The sequence below is a fragment of the Garra rufa genome, chromosome 14 (genome assembly GCF_049309525.1).
Source record: "Garra rufa chromosome 14, GarRuf1.0, whole genome shotgun sequence".
NCBI classification, from domain to species: domain Eukaryota; kingdom Metazoa; phylum Chordata; class Actinopteri; order Cypriniformes; family Cyprinidae; genus Garra; species Garra rufa.
In genome coordinates this window covers 42989083-43005197 of record NC_133374.1, presented here as the reverse complement: position 1 = coordinate 43005197, position 16115 = coordinate 42989083, and the positions used below count along the sequence as shown (strand labels likewise).

General features: G+C 46.6%; 14 non-coding genes across 14 annotated transcripts; 2 read left to right on the top strand and 12 right to left on the bottom strand.

Annotated features, from left to right (window-relative positions):
• Positions 1 to 326: 326 nt before the first annotated feature.
• Positions 327 to 467, bottom strand: LOC141285505 (U4 spliceosomal RNA). Its single transcript, XR_012338633.1, has one exon. It is a non-coding gene; the product is annotated as a U4 spliceosomal RNA (small nuclear RNA).
• A 1053-nt stretch (positions 468 to 1520) lies between these two features.
• On the bottom strand, positions 1521 to 1660 carry LOC141285611 (U4 spliceosomal RNA). The gene has a single exon (XR_012338736.1). It is a non-coding gene; the product is annotated as a U4 spliceosomal RNA (small nuclear RNA).
• A 582-nt stretch (positions 1661 to 2242) lies between these two features.
• Positions 2243 to 2316, bottom strand: trnan-guu (transfer RNA asparagine (anticodon GUU)). Its single transcript has one exon. It is a non-coding gene; the product is annotated as a tRNA-Asn (tRNA).
• Positions 2317 to 3893: 1577 nt separating this feature from the next.
• LOC141285870 (small nucleolar RNA U3) lies at positions 3894 to 4109 on the bottom strand. The gene has a single exon (XR_012338994.1). It is a non-coding gene; the product is annotated as a small nucleolar RNA U3 (small nucleolar RNA).
• Positions 4110 to 5084: 975 nt separating this feature from the next.
• LOC141286102 (U4 spliceosomal RNA) lies at positions 5085 to 5225 on the bottom strand. Its single transcript, XR_012339224.1, has one exon. It is a non-coding gene; the product is annotated as a U4 spliceosomal RNA (small nuclear RNA).
• Positions 5226 to 6278: 1053 nt separating this feature from the next.
• On the bottom strand, positions 6279 to 6418 carry LOC141285610 (U4 spliceosomal RNA). Its single transcript, XR_012338735.1, has one exon. It is a non-coding gene; the product is annotated as a U4 spliceosomal RNA (small nuclear RNA).
• A 2221-nt stretch (positions 6419 to 8639) lies between these two features.
• On the bottom strand, positions 8640 to 8855 carry LOC141285858 (small nucleolar RNA U3). Its single transcript, XR_012338982.1, has one exon. It is a non-coding gene; the product is annotated as a small nucleolar RNA U3 (small nucleolar RNA).
• A 972-nt stretch (positions 8856 to 9827) lies between these two features.
• Positions 9828 to 9968, bottom strand: LOC141286089 (U4 spliceosomal RNA). The gene has a single exon (XR_012339212.1). It is a non-coding gene; the product is annotated as a U4 spliceosomal RNA (small nuclear RNA).
• Positions 9969 to 10459: 491 nt separating this feature from the next.
• Positions 10460 to 10541, top strand: trnas-gcu (transfer RNA serine (anticodon GCU)). The gene has a single exon. It is a non-coding gene; the product is annotated as a tRNA-Ser (tRNA).
• Positions 10542 to 11021: 480 nt separating this feature from the next.
• LOC141285609 (U4 spliceosomal RNA) lies at positions 11022 to 11161 on the bottom strand. The gene has a single exon (XR_012338734.1). It is a non-coding gene; the product is annotated as a U4 spliceosomal RNA (small nuclear RNA).
• A 2291-nt stretch (positions 11162 to 13452) lies between these two features.
• Positions 13453 to 13668, bottom strand: LOC141285846 (small nucleolar RNA U3). Its single transcript, XR_012338970.1, has one exon. It is a non-coding gene; the product is annotated as a small nucleolar RNA U3 (small nucleolar RNA).
• A 974-nt stretch (positions 13669 to 14642) lies between these two features.
• Positions 14643 to 14783, bottom strand: LOC141285583 (U4 spliceosomal RNA). The gene has a single exon (XR_012338708.1). It is a non-coding gene; the product is annotated as a U4 spliceosomal RNA (small nuclear RNA).
• Positions 14784 to 15274: 491 nt separating this feature from the next.
• Positions 15275 to 15356, top strand: trnas-gcu (transfer RNA serine (anticodon GCU)). Its single transcript has one exon. It is a non-coding gene; the product is annotated as a tRNA-Ser (tRNA).
• Positions 15357 to 15836: 480 nt separating this feature from the next.
• Positions 15837 to 15976, bottom strand: LOC141285608 (U4 spliceosomal RNA). Its single transcript, XR_012338733.1, has one exon. It is a non-coding gene; the product is annotated as a U4 spliceosomal RNA (small nuclear RNA).
• Between the last annotated feature and the right edge of the window lie 139 nt (positions 15977 to 16115).

The following is a 16115-nucleotide window of genomic DNA, read 5'->3' as shown; positions in this document are numbered from 1 at the left end:
AATCAGGAATGTTAAATAAAGAAACCCCGCCGGATGACGAGGTGGTCCAGTGGTTAAGGCGGTGGTAGGCTAATACATTGTGCTCGACACGCATTCGAAGCTTTAGCGCCACTGAGAGGCCACCGGACCAGACAGGCCCAACATGTTTACGATGGGTAACGGTGAGCTGTAATTGCGCTGCAGTTTAACGATACTTGTCTTGAGAACATATTGACAAAACAAAAAAACCTTCTGGCTCTGGCGCACTATCATCAGCAGACCGTTTTTTTGGCGAGGAAAAAAAACCCTAAACGAAACAAGGCTATATTTCTCAACAAAACTCTAAGCCTCCAGAGAGACAAGCAAAAATTGCCAAAGATAACTGTATTTCAAGTCATCCTGGCGGGGTATTGGGTAAAGTTTTCAACCAGCAATGATCGCGCCTCGGACAAACCTCATAGGCTACAATATTGCCTCTGCGAAAGAATGCCGGCGACGGTCGTGACCTTTTTCTGCACCTACGTGGATGTGAACCGACAAGGTGGTAGCAAGCTTTAAACTGCCGCACAAACAGTCTCCTGCCACGGGTTGCTGCACCGTGTTTCTACGGAACAGATTAGAGGTGTGTAAAAGACGGCTCATTCACTATTCCCTCTGTGCTCAAAACAGCCTGCTGAAAGCACGGCAGCAGCAGCTGAAAAGGTCCGCAGCATGGCCTATCTCGGTCAGCAAGGGGACGGGGTGGCCGAGTGGTTAAGGCGATGGACTGCTAATCCATTGTGCTCTGTGCAATGGTTGGAATCCCATTCTTGTCGTTCGGTTCCTTTAGCACTGGACCTTAATCCGGGTCCTGGGGACCCCATGCTAAACTTTTTGTGTGTCCTCCTTATCTAACACACTCAGTTCAGTTCTTTGAGTTCTCTACTAATGAACTGATGATCTGAATCAGGAGTGCTAAATAAAAGATGTCACGTAAAATGACGAGGTGGCCGAGTGGTTAAGGCGATGGACTGCTAATCCATTGTGCTCTGCACGCGTGGGTTCGAATCCCATCCTCGTCGTTCGGCTCCTTTAGCAGTAATCCTCGGTCCTGGGGACCCCACTCTGCGCTTTTTTTGTCTTCCTTATCTGACACACTCAGTTCAGTTCACTGAGTGCTCTACTAATGAGCTGATGGTCTGAATCGGGAGTGTTAAATAAAAGGATCACGGAAAGTGACGAGGTGGTCGAGTAGTTAAGGCTAATCCGTTGTGCTAGGCACACCTTGGTTTGTGTGGGTTTGAATCCCGTCCTCTTCATTTGATGATTTAGCACCACTGAGAGCCCACCAGAACAGACAGGCCCGACCTGTTTACGATGGGTAGCGGTGAGCTGTGATTGTGCTGTAGTTTAATGATACCTGCAGCGAAGTCTTGAGAGCATATTGACAAAACAACAAATCTTCTGGCTCCGGCACGCTATGATCTGTAGACACCTCTTTGACGAGGACCAACAACCAGCCACTCCAACAAAACGAAGCAAAACTTTGTTTTTCAAGAAGCGTCCAGAGAGACCGGCAAAAACTGTCGAAGCTGACTGTATTTCAAATCATCCCGATGGGATATCGGGGAAAGTTTACAACCAGCAATGATCACACCTCAGATAAACCACACAAGCTACAACATTGCCTCTGCGATAGAATACCGGTGACGGTCGTGACCTTTTCTTGCAGCTACGTGGATGTGATCCGACAAGGTGATAGCAAGCTGGATGAGCCCCAGAGACAGATCATCAGTGAAGACCTCTTCACCTAGACGGCCATCGACGCAAGACTGTGAAAACCAGATCCTCTCCAATCTGACACTGTGGCAACATGGAACTTTTGCATCTACATTAATATTAGTCTGTTTGTTCTTATTCTGAGGTCACCGTAGCCGCCATATCCATTCTGTATTCCGATTAGATGGTCACTGCAGTCCCCCGGATCCAGTCCGTACCAAGAGCAGATGGTGGATCAGCACCTTCAGCCGAATGTCAGCGGATACCATGTCAACTAGATGAGCCCCAGAGACAGATCATCAGTAAAGAATGAATCCACATGCCACAGCAAACTCGAGCTGGTGAAAATGTTCACCAAACACCCGCCGCTGACTTCTTTTAAAAGAAGCCAGCTTATTGAAGGTGCACAGGATAAACGCCCTGAGAAAGCTGTGCCTCGCAACCCTAAGAATGGCATAGGCGTTAGTGGACACCTGATGCGCGTGCAGAACACCGGCATTTCACACGTCCCTGGGCGGGCTCGAACCACCAACCTTTCGGTTAACAGCCGAAAGCGCTAACCGATTGCGCCACAGAGACAGACATTGCGCATCTGCTGCCGCGGGATCATGGTTGTAAAAGCAAGGGTTAGGGTTAGGGATTAGAATCGCACGTACTAACAGGCTGTTTTGAAAGATGTTTCCGGAGCTCGCAAAATCCACTTAGCCTGTGCGGAGAATGGGCACGCTGGAGGCTGTTTTGAAAGATGTTTCCGGAGCTCGCAAAATCCACTTAGCCTGTGCGGAGAATGGGCACGCTGGAGCCCGCCACCCTGTTGGGAAGAAAGAGCGCCAACAGAGCCGCCCAACGTGGGGCTCGAACCCACGACCCTGAGATTAAGAGTCTCATGCTCTACCGACTGAGCTAGCCGGGCTGGTTGTGGTCTCCTTCACCGGGTCGGATGCAGTTTTCATCGGCTCCCAAATGACACAGGCGAAACGGAGGCTCTCGCGTTGTGCAAGACTGTCGAGCCGTCCCGTGGGTAGTGCTTAGAGCAGGCTTAGAGTTTTCTTCTTTCAGTTTTGACCCAATCTGTTATTGGGAAGCGCAGTTTGACCCAGCAGTGCGGGCCAACAACATGTTCTGTCTTGCCGCGTGAAGGCGGTTCAATGCTTTGGTCAGCGTATGGTTGAGATGTGATTTTCCACCAATTTGGGGCACCTTTCTTATGGAAATCAAGGATAAATCTATATAAGGATAAGGATAAATCTTCTATATTTCGGTGGTCTTTTGCAAACACTAGATTTATATGTCAATTCCAACATAACACCGACTGTTACGCAACAGTCCCGGGATCGTTAATAGTTACGCCTCCAACATTTGCATCGCCCAATCATCGGTAACGTCAGTACATCAGTAAAACAAGGCAAGCCACTGAAGGGACACGGTTAGCTTAATGCTAGCGCTAGCCTGTTACATTGCAGTACAAAAGATATCACTTACCACATAAACAGAGAGATGACTGTGCTGATGATGGTGAATGATGGAGAAATAACTGCGCTGATGATGGCGAATGATTTACAGATCCAGAGTATCACCGAGAAGCAGCTGAACTTGTGTGGTAAGAAGCGCTCCCTCTGCATTATAACTTTACACAGAGCACATGGATCACAGTATTGAGACTAAAATGTCTGCGATACAAAACGGCAGATTCAACAAACCACATATTAAAAGCCGCTAGAGCTCCTAATTAAATATATATTTTTATCAATGTGCCAGCTATAGAGATGAGCAGCTCTGTGAAACAGCCAATCGGAGCAGAGCTCATTAATATTCATGAAGCTTCCAAAAAAGGCAATAACAGAGCATTTCATTCTAGGGACAAATCCTAGGGTTGTAAATGGTCCTGTAAAACCGTTTCTGGAGATTGTTTGCCCTTTCCTATGCCATATACCTTCTATGCAGATATCAAAGAACAAATTAAAATATTCTCTCAATGCATTTTATGGCAACTTTAAGTTGATAGAACCAGCTGACATCTTATCCTGACATTCTGAATATCAAGGATGGTGACACCCACCAAGAAAAATGTAAAAAAAAAAAAAAAAAAAAAAAAAAAAAAATCTCAATCATAACGATTTATAAGATTTTTAATCTGATATTTACATTTTTCAGAGACCACTCTGACCATACTCTCTTCTTCTATGCTGCTTAAATGCCACACAGAACGTTCATCAATGGTTTGGAGCATATGAAATAAACCATTACTCCACACCCGATTCACGCTCAGAAAAGAGTATCAAAGCTCATCATCGTAGTTTGGGAGACACTACACTTTTGAAACACATTTCTTAGTTAGAAACTATAGAAATGATCCCTGAAAGTATAGTCTTGACCTCCATTTTGCAAAACCAGCTTAGGCGAATTCTGACACTTTGAGTCTCAGAGATGGTTACAACCTAACAACAGAGATGAGAAAAGTTACATTTGAAACATCATTAGAGTCCTAAAATTTTGTTTGTAATTTTAGTTGGATGCAGTTTTCATTGGCCCCCAAATTACACAGGCGAAACTGAGGCTCTCGCGTTGTGCGAGACTGTCAACCCGTCCCGTGGGTAGGGCTTAAAGCAGGCTTAGAGATTTCTTCTGTCAGTTTTGACCCAATCTGTTTTTGGGAAGCGCAGTTTGACCCAGCAGTGCGGGCCAACAACATGTTCTGTTTTGCCGCGTGAAGGCGGTTTAATGCTTTGGACAGCGTATGGTTGAGATGTGATTTTCCACCAATTTGGGGCACCTTTCTTATGGAAATCAAGGATGATTTCATGGGAAATGGCAAACTGGTGTAGCGTTTGGCTAATAAGCTAAAGCTACAAAGGATGTACCGGTGCCCCGTCGTCCGAGCAGAATCCACATTCGGCCGTAATCGGAGGTTACTACTAACGTTCGATTGTGTCTCATAGGGAGTTTGGCGCAGGGCCTCAGTGGAAAACAGGCCCTCGACGGCTGAAACAAAAGACGAAGAATGCATCCACATGCACATGAATCAGGAATGTTAAATAAAGAAACCCCGCCGGATGACGAGGTGGTCCAGTGGTTAAGGCGGTGGTAGGCTAATACATTGTGCTCGACACGCATTCGAAGCTTTAGCGCCACTGAGAGGCCACCGGACCAGACAGGCCCAACATGTTTACGATGGGTAACGGTGAGCTGTAATTGCGCTGCAGTTTAACGATACTTGTCTTGAGAACATATTGACAAAACAAAAAAACCTTCTGGCTCTGGCGCACTATCATCAGCAGACCGTTTTTTTGGCGAGGAAAAAAAAACCCTAAACGAAACAAGGCTATATTTCTCAACAAAACTCTAAGCCTCCAGAGAGACAAGCAAAAATTGCCAAAGATAACTGTATTTCAAGTCATCCTGGCGGGGTATTGGGTAAAGTTTTCAACCAGCAATGATCGCGCCTCGGACAAACCTCATAGGCTACAATATTGCCTCTGCGAAAGAATGCCGGCGACGGTCGTGACCTTTTTCTGCACCTACGTGGATGTGAACCGACAAGGTGGTAGCAAGCTTTAAACTGCCGCACAAACAGTCTCCTGCCACGGGTTGCTGCACCGTGTTTCTACGGAACAGATTAGAGGTGTGTAAAAGACGGCTCATTCACTATTCCCTCTGTGCTCAAAACAGCCTGCTGAAAGCACGGCAGCAGCAGCTGAAAAGGTCCGCAGCATGGCCTATCTCGGTCAGCAAGGGGACGGGGTGGCCGAGTGGTTAAGGCGATGGACTGCTAATCCATTGTGCTCTGTGCAATGGTTGGAATCCCATTCTTGTCGTTCGGTTCCTTTAGCACTGGACCTTAATCCGGGTCCTGGGGACCCCATGCTAAACTTTTTGTGTGTCCTCCTCATCTAACACACTCAGTTCAGTTCTTTGAGTTCTCTACTAATGAACTGATGATCTGAATCAGGAGTGCTAAATAAAAGATGTCACGTAAAATGACGAGGTGGCTGAGTGGTTAAGGCGATGGACTGCTAATCCATTGTGCTCTGCACGCGTGGGTTCGAATCCCATCCTCGTCGTTCGGCTCCTTTAGCAGTAATCCTCGGTCCTGGGGACCCCCCTCTGCGCTTTTTGTGTCTTCCTTATCTGACACACTCAGTTCAGTTCACTGAGTGCTCTACTAATGAGCTGATGGTCTGAATCGGGAGTGTTAAATAAAAGGACCACGGAAAGTGACGAGGTGGTCGAGTAGTTAAGGCTAATCCGTTGTGCTAGGCACACCTTGGTTTGTGTGGGTTTGAATCCCGTCCTCTTCATTTGATGATTTAGCACCACTGAGAGCCCACCAGAACAGACAGGCCCGACCTGTTTACGATGGGTAGCGGTGAGCTGTGATTGTGCTGTAGTTTAATGATACCTGCAGCGAAGTCTTGAGAGCATATTGACAAAACAACAAATCTTCTGGCTCCGGCACGCTATGATCTGTAGACACCTCTTTGACGAGGACCAACAACCAGCCACTCCAACAAAACGAAGCAAAACTTTGTTTTTCAAGAAGCGTCCAGAGAGACCGGCAAAAACTGTCGAAGCTGACTGTATTTCAAATCATCCCGATGGGATATCGGGGAAAGTTTACAACCAGCAATGATCACACCTCAGATAAACCACACAAGCTACAACATTGCCTCTGCGATAGAATACCGGTGACGGTCGTGACCTTTTCTTGCAGCTACGTGGATGTGATCCGACAAGGTGATAGCAAGCTGGATGAGCCCCAGAGACAGATCATCAGTGAAGACCTCTTCACCTAGACGGCCATCGACGCAAGACTGTGAAAACCAGATCCTCTCCAATCTGACACTGTGGCAACATGGAACTTTTGCATCTACATTAATATTAGTCTGTTTGTTCTTATTCTGAGGTCACCGTAGCCGCCATATCCATTCTGTATTCCGATTAGATGGTCACTGCAGTCCCCCGGATCCAGTCCGTACCAAGAGCAGATGGTGGATCAGCACCTTCAGCCGAATGTCAGCGGATACCATGTCAACTAGATGAGCCCCAGAGACAGATCATCAGTAAAGAATGAATCCACATGCCACAGCAAACTCGAGCTGGTGAAAATGTTCACCAAACACCCGCCGCTGACTTCTTTTAAAAGAAGCCAACTTATTGAAGGTGCACAGGATAAACGCCCTGAGAAAGCTGTGCCTCGCAACCCTAAGAATGGCATAGGCGTTAGTGGACACCTGACGCGCGTGCAGAACACCGGCATTTCACACGTCCCTGGGCGGGCTCGAACCACCAACCTTTGCGGTTAACAGCCGAACACGCAAACCGATTGCGCCACAGAGACAGACATTGCGCATCTGCTGCCGCGGGATCACGGTTGTAAAAGCAAGGGTTAGGGTTAGGGATTAGAATCGCACGTACTAACAGGCTGTTTTGAAAGATGTTTCCGGAGCTCGCAAAATCCACTTAGCCTGTGCGGAGAATGGGCACGCTGGAGGCTGTTTTGAAAGATGTTTCCGGAGCTCGCAAAATCCACTTAGCCTGTGCGGAGAATGGGCACGCTGGAGCCCGCCACCCTGTTGGGAAGAAAGAGCGCCAACAGAGCCGCCCAACGTGGGGCTCGAACCCACGACCCTGAGATTAAGAGTGTCATGCTCTACCGACTGAGCTAGCCGGGCTGGTTGTGGTCTCCTTCACCGGGTCGGACGCAGTTTTCATCGGCTCCCAAATGACACAGGCGAAACGGAGGCTCTCGCGTTGTGCAAGACTGTCGAGCCGTCCCGTGGGTAGTGCTTAGAGCAGGCTTAGAGTTTTCTTCTGTCAGTTTTGACCCAATCTGTTATTGGGAAGCGCAGTTTGACCCAGCAGTGCGGGCCAACAACATGTTCTGTCTTGCCGCGTGAAGGCGGTTCAATGCTTTGGTCAGCGTATGGTTGAGATGTGATTTTCCACCAATTTGGGGCACCTTTCTTATGGAAATCAAGGATAAATCTATATAAGGATAAGGATAAATCTTCTATATTTCGGTGGTCTTTTGCAAACACTAGATTTATATGTCAATTCCAACATAACACCGACTGTTACGCAACAGTCCCGGGATCGTTAATAGTTACGCCTCCAACATTTGCATCGCCCAATCATCGGTAACGTCAGTACATCAGTAAAACAAGGCAAGCCACTGAAGGGACACGGTTAGCTTAATGCTAGCGCTAGCCTGTTACATTGCAGTACAAAAGATATCACTTACCACATAAACAGAGAGATGACTGTGCTGATGATGGTGAATGATGGAGAAATAACTGCGCTGATGATGGCGAATGATTTACAGATCCAGAGTATCACCGAGAAGCAGCTGAACTTGTGTGGTAAGAAGCGCTCCCTCTGCATTATAACTTTACACAGAGCACATGGATCACAGTATTGAGATTAAAATGTCTGCGATACAAAACGGCAGATTCAACAAACCACATATTAAAAGCCGCTAGAGCTCCTAATTAAATATATATTTTTATCAATGTGCCAGCTATAGAGATGAGCAGCTCTGTGAAACAGCCAATCGGAGCAGAGCTCATTAATATTCATGAAGCTTCCAAAAAAGGCAATAACAGAGCATTTCATTCTAGGGACAAATCCTAGGGTTGTAAATGGTCCTGTAAAACCGTTTCTGGAGATTGTTTGCCCTTTCCTATGCCATATACCTTCTATGCAGATATCAAAGAACAAATTAAAATATTCTCTCAATGCATTTTATGGCAACTTTAAGTTGATAGAACCAGCTGACATCTTATCCTGACATTCTGAATATCAAGGATGGTGACACCCACCAAGAAAAATGTAAAAAAAAAAAAAAAAAATCTCAATCATAACGATTTATAAGATTTTTAATCTGATATTTACATTTTTCAGAGACCACTCTGACCATACTCTCTTCTTCTATGCTGCTTAAATGCCACACAGAACGTTCATCAATGGTTTGGAGCATATGAAATAAACCATTACTCCACACCCGATTCACGCTCAGAAAAGAGTATCAAAGCTCATCATCGTAGTTTGGGAGACACTACACTTTTGAAACACATTTCTTAGTTAGAAACTATAGAAATGATCCCTGAAAGTATAGTCTTGACCTCCATTTTGCAAAACCAGCTTAGGCGAATTCTGACACTTTGAGTCTCAGAGATGGTTACAACCTAACAACAGAGATGAGAAAAGTTACATTTGAAACATCATTAGAGTCCTAAAATTTTGTTTGTAATTTTAGTTGGATGCAGTTTTCATTGGCCCCCAAATTACACAGGCGAAACTGAGGCTCTCGCGTTGTGCGAGACTGTCAACCCGTCCCGTGGGTAGGGCTTAAAGCAGGCTTAGAGATTTCTTCTGTCAGTTTTGACCCAATCTGTTTTTGGGAAGCGGTTTGACCCAGCAGTGCGGGCCAACAACATGTTCTGTTTTGCCGCGTGAAGGCGGTTTAATGCTTTGGACAGCGTATGGTTGAGATGTGATTTTCCACCAATTTGGGGCACCTTTCTTATGGAAATCAAGGATGATTTCATGGGAAATGGCAAACTGGTGTAGCGTTTGGCTAATAAGCTAAAGCTACAAAGGATGTACCGGTGCCCTGTCGTCCGAGCAGAATCCACATTCGGCCGTAATCGGAGGTTACTACTAACGTTCGATTGTGTCTCATAGGGAGTTTGGCGCAGGGCCTCAGTGGAAAACAGGCCCTCGACGGCTGAAACAAAAGACGAAGAATGCATCCACATGCACATGAATCAGGAATGTTAAATAAAGAAACCCCGCCGGATGACGAGGTGGTCCAGTGGTTAAGGCGGTGGTAGGCTAATACATTGTGCTCGACACGCATTCGAAGCTTTAGCGCCACTGAGAAGCCACCGGACCAGACAGGCCCAACATGTTTACGATGGGTAACGGTGAGCTGTAATTGCGCTGCAGTTTAACGATACTTGTCTTGAGAACATATTGACAAAACAAAAAAACCTTCTGGCTCTGGCGCACTATCATCAGCAGACCGTTTTTTTGGCGAGGAAAAAAAACCCTAAACGAAACAAGGCTATATTTCTCAACAAAACTCTAAGCCTCCAGAGAGACAAGCAAAAATTGCCAAAGATAACTGTATTTCAAGTCATCCTGGCGGGGTATTGGGTAAAGTTTTCAACCAGCAATGATCGCGCCTCGGACAAACCTCATAGGCTACAATATTGCCTCTGCGAAAGAATGCCGGCGACGGTCGTGACCTTTTTCTGCACCTACGTGGATGTGAACCGACAAGGTGGTAGCAAGCTTTAAACTGCCGCACAAACAGTCTCCTGCCACGGGTTGCTGCACCGTGTTTCTACGGAACAGATTAGAGGTGTGTAAAAGACGGCTCATTCACTATTCCCTCTGTGCTCAAAACAGCCTGCTGAAAGCACGGCAGCAGCAGCTGAAAAGGTCCGCAGCATGGCCTATCTCGGTCAGCAAGGGGACGGGGTGGCCGAGTGGTTAAGGCGATGGACTGCTAATCCATTGTGCTCTGTGCAATGGTTGGAATCCCATTCTTGTCGTTCGGTTCCTTTAGCACTGGACCTTAATCCGGGTCCTGGGGACCCCATGCTAAACTTTTTGTGTGTCCTCCTTATCTAACACACTCAGTTCAGTTCTTTGAGTTCTCTACTAATGAACTGATGATCTGAATCAGGAGTGCTAAATAAAAGATGTCACGTAAAATGACGAGGTGGCCGAGTGGTTAAGGCGATGGACTGCTAATCCATTGTGCTCTGCACGCATGGGTTCGAATCCCATCCTCGTCGTTCGGCTCCTTTAGCAGTAATCCTCGGTCCTGGGGACCCCACTCTGCGCTTTTTGTGTCTTCCTTATCTGACACACTCAGTTCAGTTCACTGAGTGCTCTACTAATGAGCTGATGGTCTGAATCGGGAGTGTTAAATAAAAGGACCACGGAAAGTGACGAGGTGGTCGAGTAGTTAAGGCTAATCCGTTGTGCTAGGCACACCTTGGTTTGTGTGGGTTTGAATCCCGTCCTCTTCATTTGATGATTTAGCACCACTGAGAGCCCACCAGAACAGACAGGCCCAACCTGTATACGATGGGTAGCGGTGAGCTGTGATTGTGCTGTAGTTTAATGATACCTGCAGCGAAGTCTTGAGAGCATATTGACAAAACAACAAATCTTCTGGCTCCGGCACGCTATGATCTGTAGACACCTCTTTGACTAGGACCAACAACCAGCCACTCCAACAAAACGAAGCAAAACTTTGTTTTTCAAGAAGCGTCCAGAGAGACCGGCAAAAACTGTCGAAGCTGACTGTATTTCAAATCATCCCGATGGGATATCGGGGAAAGTTTACAACCAGCAATGATCACACCTCAGATAAACCACACAAGCTACAACATTGCCTCTGCGATAGAATACCGGTGACGGTCGTGACCTTTTCTTGCAGCTACGTGGATGTGATCCGACAAGGTGATAGCAAGCTGGATGAGCCCCAGAGACAGATCATCAGTGAAGACCTCTTCACCTAGACGGCCATCGACGCAAGACTGTGAAAACCAGATCCTCTCCAATCTGACACTGTGGCAACATGGAACTTTTGCATCTACATTAATATTAGTCTGTTTGTTCTTATTCTGAGGTCACCGTAGCCGCCATATCCATTCTGTATTCCGATTAGATGGTCACTGCAGTCCCCCGGATCCAGTCCGTACCAAGAGCAGATGGTGGATCAGCACCTTCAGCCGAATGTCAGCGGATACCATGTCAACTAGATGAGCCCCAGAGACAGATCATCAGTAAAGAATGAATCCACATGCCACAGCAAACTCGAGCTGGTGAAAATGTTCACCAAACACCCGCCGCTGACTTCTTTTAAAAGAAGCCAACTTATTGAAGGTGCACAGGATAAACGCCCTGAGAAAGCTGTGCCTCGCAACCCTAAGAATGGCATAGGCGTTAGTGGACACCTGACGCGCGTGCAGAACACCGGCATTTCACACGTCCCTGGGCGGGCTCGAACCACCAACCTTTGCGGTTAACAGCCGAACACGCAAACCGATTGCGCCACAGAGACAGACATTGCGCATCTGCTGCCGCGGGATCACGGTTGTAAAAGCAAGGGTTAGGGTTAGGGATTAGAATCGCACGTACTAACAGGCTGTTTTGAAAGATGTTTCCGGAGCTCGCAAAATCCACTTAGCCTGTGCGGAGAATGGGCACGCTGGAGGCTGTTTTGAAAGATGTTTCCGGAGCTCGCAAAATCCACTTAGCCTGTGCGGAGAATGGGCACGCTGGAGGCTGTTTTGAAAGATGTTTCCGGAGCTCGCAAAATCCACTTAGCCTGTGCGGAGAATGGGCACGCTGGAGCCCGCCACCCTGTTGGGAAGAAAGAGCGCCAACAGAGCCGCCCAACGTGGGGCTCGAACCCACGACCCTGAGATTAAGAGTGTCATGCTCTACCGACTGAGCTAGCCGGGCTGGTTGTGGTCTCCTTCACCGGGTCGGACGCAGTTTTCATCGGCTCCCAAATGACACAGGCGAAACGGAGGCTCTCGCGTTGTGCAAGACTGTCGAGCCGTCCCGTGGGTAGTGCTTAGAGCAGGCTTAGAGTTTTCTTCTGTCAGTTTTGACCCAATCTGTTATTGGGAAGCGCAGTTTGACCCAGCAGTGCGGGCCAACAACATGTTCTGTCTTGCCGCGTGAAGGCGGTTCAATGCTTTGGTCAGCGTATGGTTGAGATGTGATTTTCCACCAATTTGGGGCACCTTTCTTATGGAAATCAAGGATAAATCTATATAAGGATAAGGATAAATCTTCTATATTTCGGTGGTCTTTTGCAAACACTAGATTTATATGTCAATTCCAACATAACACCGACTGTTACGCAACAGTCCCGGGATCGTTAATAGTTACGCCTCCAACATTTGCATCGCCCAATCATCGGTAACGTCAGTACATCAGTAAAACAAGGCAAGCCACTGAAGGGACACGGTTAGCTTAATGCTAGCGCTAGCCTGTTACATTGCAGTACAAAAGATATCACTTACCACATAAACAGAGAGATGACTGTGCTGATGATGGTGAATGATGGAGAAATAACTGCGCTGATGATGGCGAATGATTTACAGATCCAGAGTATCACCGAGAAGCAGCTGAACTTGTGTGGTAAGAAGCGCTCCCTCTGCATTATAACTTTACACAGAGCACATGGATCACAGTATTGAGACTAAAATGTCTGCGATACAAAACGGCAGATTCAACAAACCACATATTAAAAGCCGCTAGAGCTCCTAATTAAATATATATTTTTATCAATGTGCCAGCTATAGAGATGAGCAGCTCTGTGAAACAGCCAATCGGAGCAGAGCTCATTAATATTCATGAAGCTTCCAAAAAAGGCAATAACAGAGCATTTCATTCTAGGGACAAATCCTAGGGTTGTAAATGGTCCTGTAAAACCGTTTCTGGAGATTGTTTGCCCTTTCCTATGCCATATACCTTCTATGCAGATATCAAAGAACAAATTAAAATATTCTCTCAATGCATTTTATGGCAACTTTAAGTTGATAGAACCAGCTGACATCTTATCCTGACATTCTGAATATCAAGGATGGTGACACCCACCAAGAAAAATGTAAAAAAAAAAAAAAAAAATCTCAATCATAACGATTTATAAGATTTTTAATCTGATATTTACATTTTTCAGAGACCACTCTGACCATACTCTCTTCTTCTATGCTGCTTAAATGCCACACAGAACGTTCATCAATGGTTTGGAGCATATGAAATAAACCATTACTCCACACCCGATTCACGCTCAGAAAAGAGTATCAAAGCTCATCATCGTAGTTTGGGAGACACTACACTTTTGAAACACATTTCTTAGTTAGAAACTATAGAAATGATCCCTGAAAGTATAGTCTTGACCTCCATTTTGCAAAACCAGCTTAGGCGAATTCTGACACTTTGAGTCTCAGAGATGGTTACAACCTAACAACAGAGATGAGAAAAGTTACATTTGAAACATCATTAGAGTCCTAAAATTTTGTTTGTAATTTTAGTTGGATGCAGTTTTCATTGGCCCCCAAATTACACAGGCGAAACTGAGGCTCTCGCGTTGTGCGAGACTGTCAACCCGTCCCGTGGGTAGGGCTTAAAGCAGGCTTAGAGATTTCTTCTGTCAGTTTTGACCCAATCTGTTTTTGGGAAGCGCAGTTTGACCCAGCAGTGCGGGCCAACAACATGTTCTGTTTTGCCGCGTGAAGGCGGTTTAATGCTTTGGACAGCGTATGGTTGAGATGTGATTTTCCACCAATTTGGGGCACCTTTCTTATGGAAATCAAGGATGATTTCATGGGAAATGGCAAACTGGTGTAGCGTTTGGCTAATAAGCTAAAGCTACAAAGGATGTACCGGTGCCCCGTCGTCCGAGCAGAATCCACATTCGGCCGTAATCGGAGGTTACTACTAACGTTCGATTGTGTCTCATAGGGAGTTTGGCGCAGGGCCTCAGTGGAAAACAGGCCCTCGACGGCTGAAACAAAAGACGAAGAATGCATCCACATGCACATGAATCAGGAATGTTAAATAAAGAAACCCCGCCGGATGACGAGGTGGTCCAGTGGTTAAGGCGGTGGTAGGCTAATACATTGTGCTCGACACGCATTCGAAGCTTTAGCGCCACTGAGAGGCCACCGGACCAGACAGGCCCAACATGTTTACGATGGGTAACGGTGAGCTGTAATTGCGCTGCAGTTTAACGATACTTGTCTTGAGAACATATTGACAAAACAAAAAAACCTTCTGGCTCTGGCGCACTATCATCAGCAGACCGTTTTTTTGGCGAGGAAAAAAAACCCTAAATGAAACAAGGCTATATTTCTCAACAAAACTCTAAGCCTCCAGAGAGACAAGCAAAAATTGCCAAAGATAACTGTATTTCAAGTCATCCTGGCGGGGTATTGGGTAAAGTTTTCAACCAGCAATGATCGCGCCTCGGACAAACCTCATAGGCTACAATATTGCCTTTGCGAAAGAATGCCGGCGACGGTCGTGACCTTTTTCTGCACCTACGTGGATGTGAACCGACAAGGTGGTAGCAAGCTTTAAACTGCCGCACAAACAGTCTCCTGCCACGGGTTGCTGCACCGTGTTTCTACGGAACAGATTAGAGGTGTGTAAAAGACGGCTCATTCACTATTCCCTCTGTGCTCAAAACAGCCTGCTGAAAGCACGGCAGCAGCAGCTGAAAAGGTCCGCAGCATGGCCTATCTCGGTCAGCAAGGGGACGGGGTGGCCGAGTGGTTAAGGCGATGGACTGCTAATCCATTGTGCTCTGTGCAATGGTTGGAATCCCATTCTTGTCGTTCGGTTCCTTTAGCACTGGACCTTAATCCGGGTCCTGGGGACCCCATGCTAAACTTTTTGTGTGTCCTCCTTATCTAACACACTCAGTTCAGTTCTTTGAGTTCTCTACTAATGAACTGATGATCTGAATCAGGAGTGCTAAATAAAAGATGTCGCGTAAAATGACGAGGTGGCCGAGTGGTTAAGGCGATGGACTGCTAATCCATTGTGCTCTGCACGCATGGGTTCGAATCCCATCCTCGTCGTTCGGCTCCTTTAGCAGTAAACCTCGGTCCTGGGGACCCCACTCTGCGCTTTTTGTGTCTTCCTTATCTGACACACTCAGTTCAGTTCACTGAGTGCTCTACTAATGAGCTGATGGTCTGAATCGGGAGTGTTAAATAAAAGGACCACGGAAAGTGACGAGGTGGTCGAGTAGTTAAGGCTAATCCGTTGTGCTAGGCACACCTTGGTTTGTGTGGGTTTGAATCCCGTCCTCTTCATTTGATGATTTAGCACCACTGAGAGCCCACCAGAACAGACAGGCCCAACCTGTATACGATGGGTAGCGGTGAGCTGTGATTGTGCTGTAGTTTAATGATACCTGCAGCGAAGTCTTGAGAGCATATTGACAAAACAACAAATCTTCTGGCTCCGGCACGCTATGATCTGTAGACACCTCTTTGACGAGGACCAACAACCAGCCACTCCAACAAAACGAAGCAAAACTTTGTTTTTCAAGAAGCGTCCAGAGAGACCGGCAAAAACTGTCGAAGCTGACTGTATTTCAAATCATCCCGATGGGATATCGGGGAAAGTTTACAACCAGCAATGATCACACCTCAGATAAACCACACAAGCTACAACATTGCCTCTGCGATAGAATACCGGTGACGGTCGTGACCTTTTCTTGCAGCTACGTGGATGTGATCCGACAAGGTGATAGCAAGCTGGATGAGCCCCAGAGACAGATCATCAGTGAAGACCTCTTCACCTAGACGGCCATCGACGCAAGACTGTGAAAA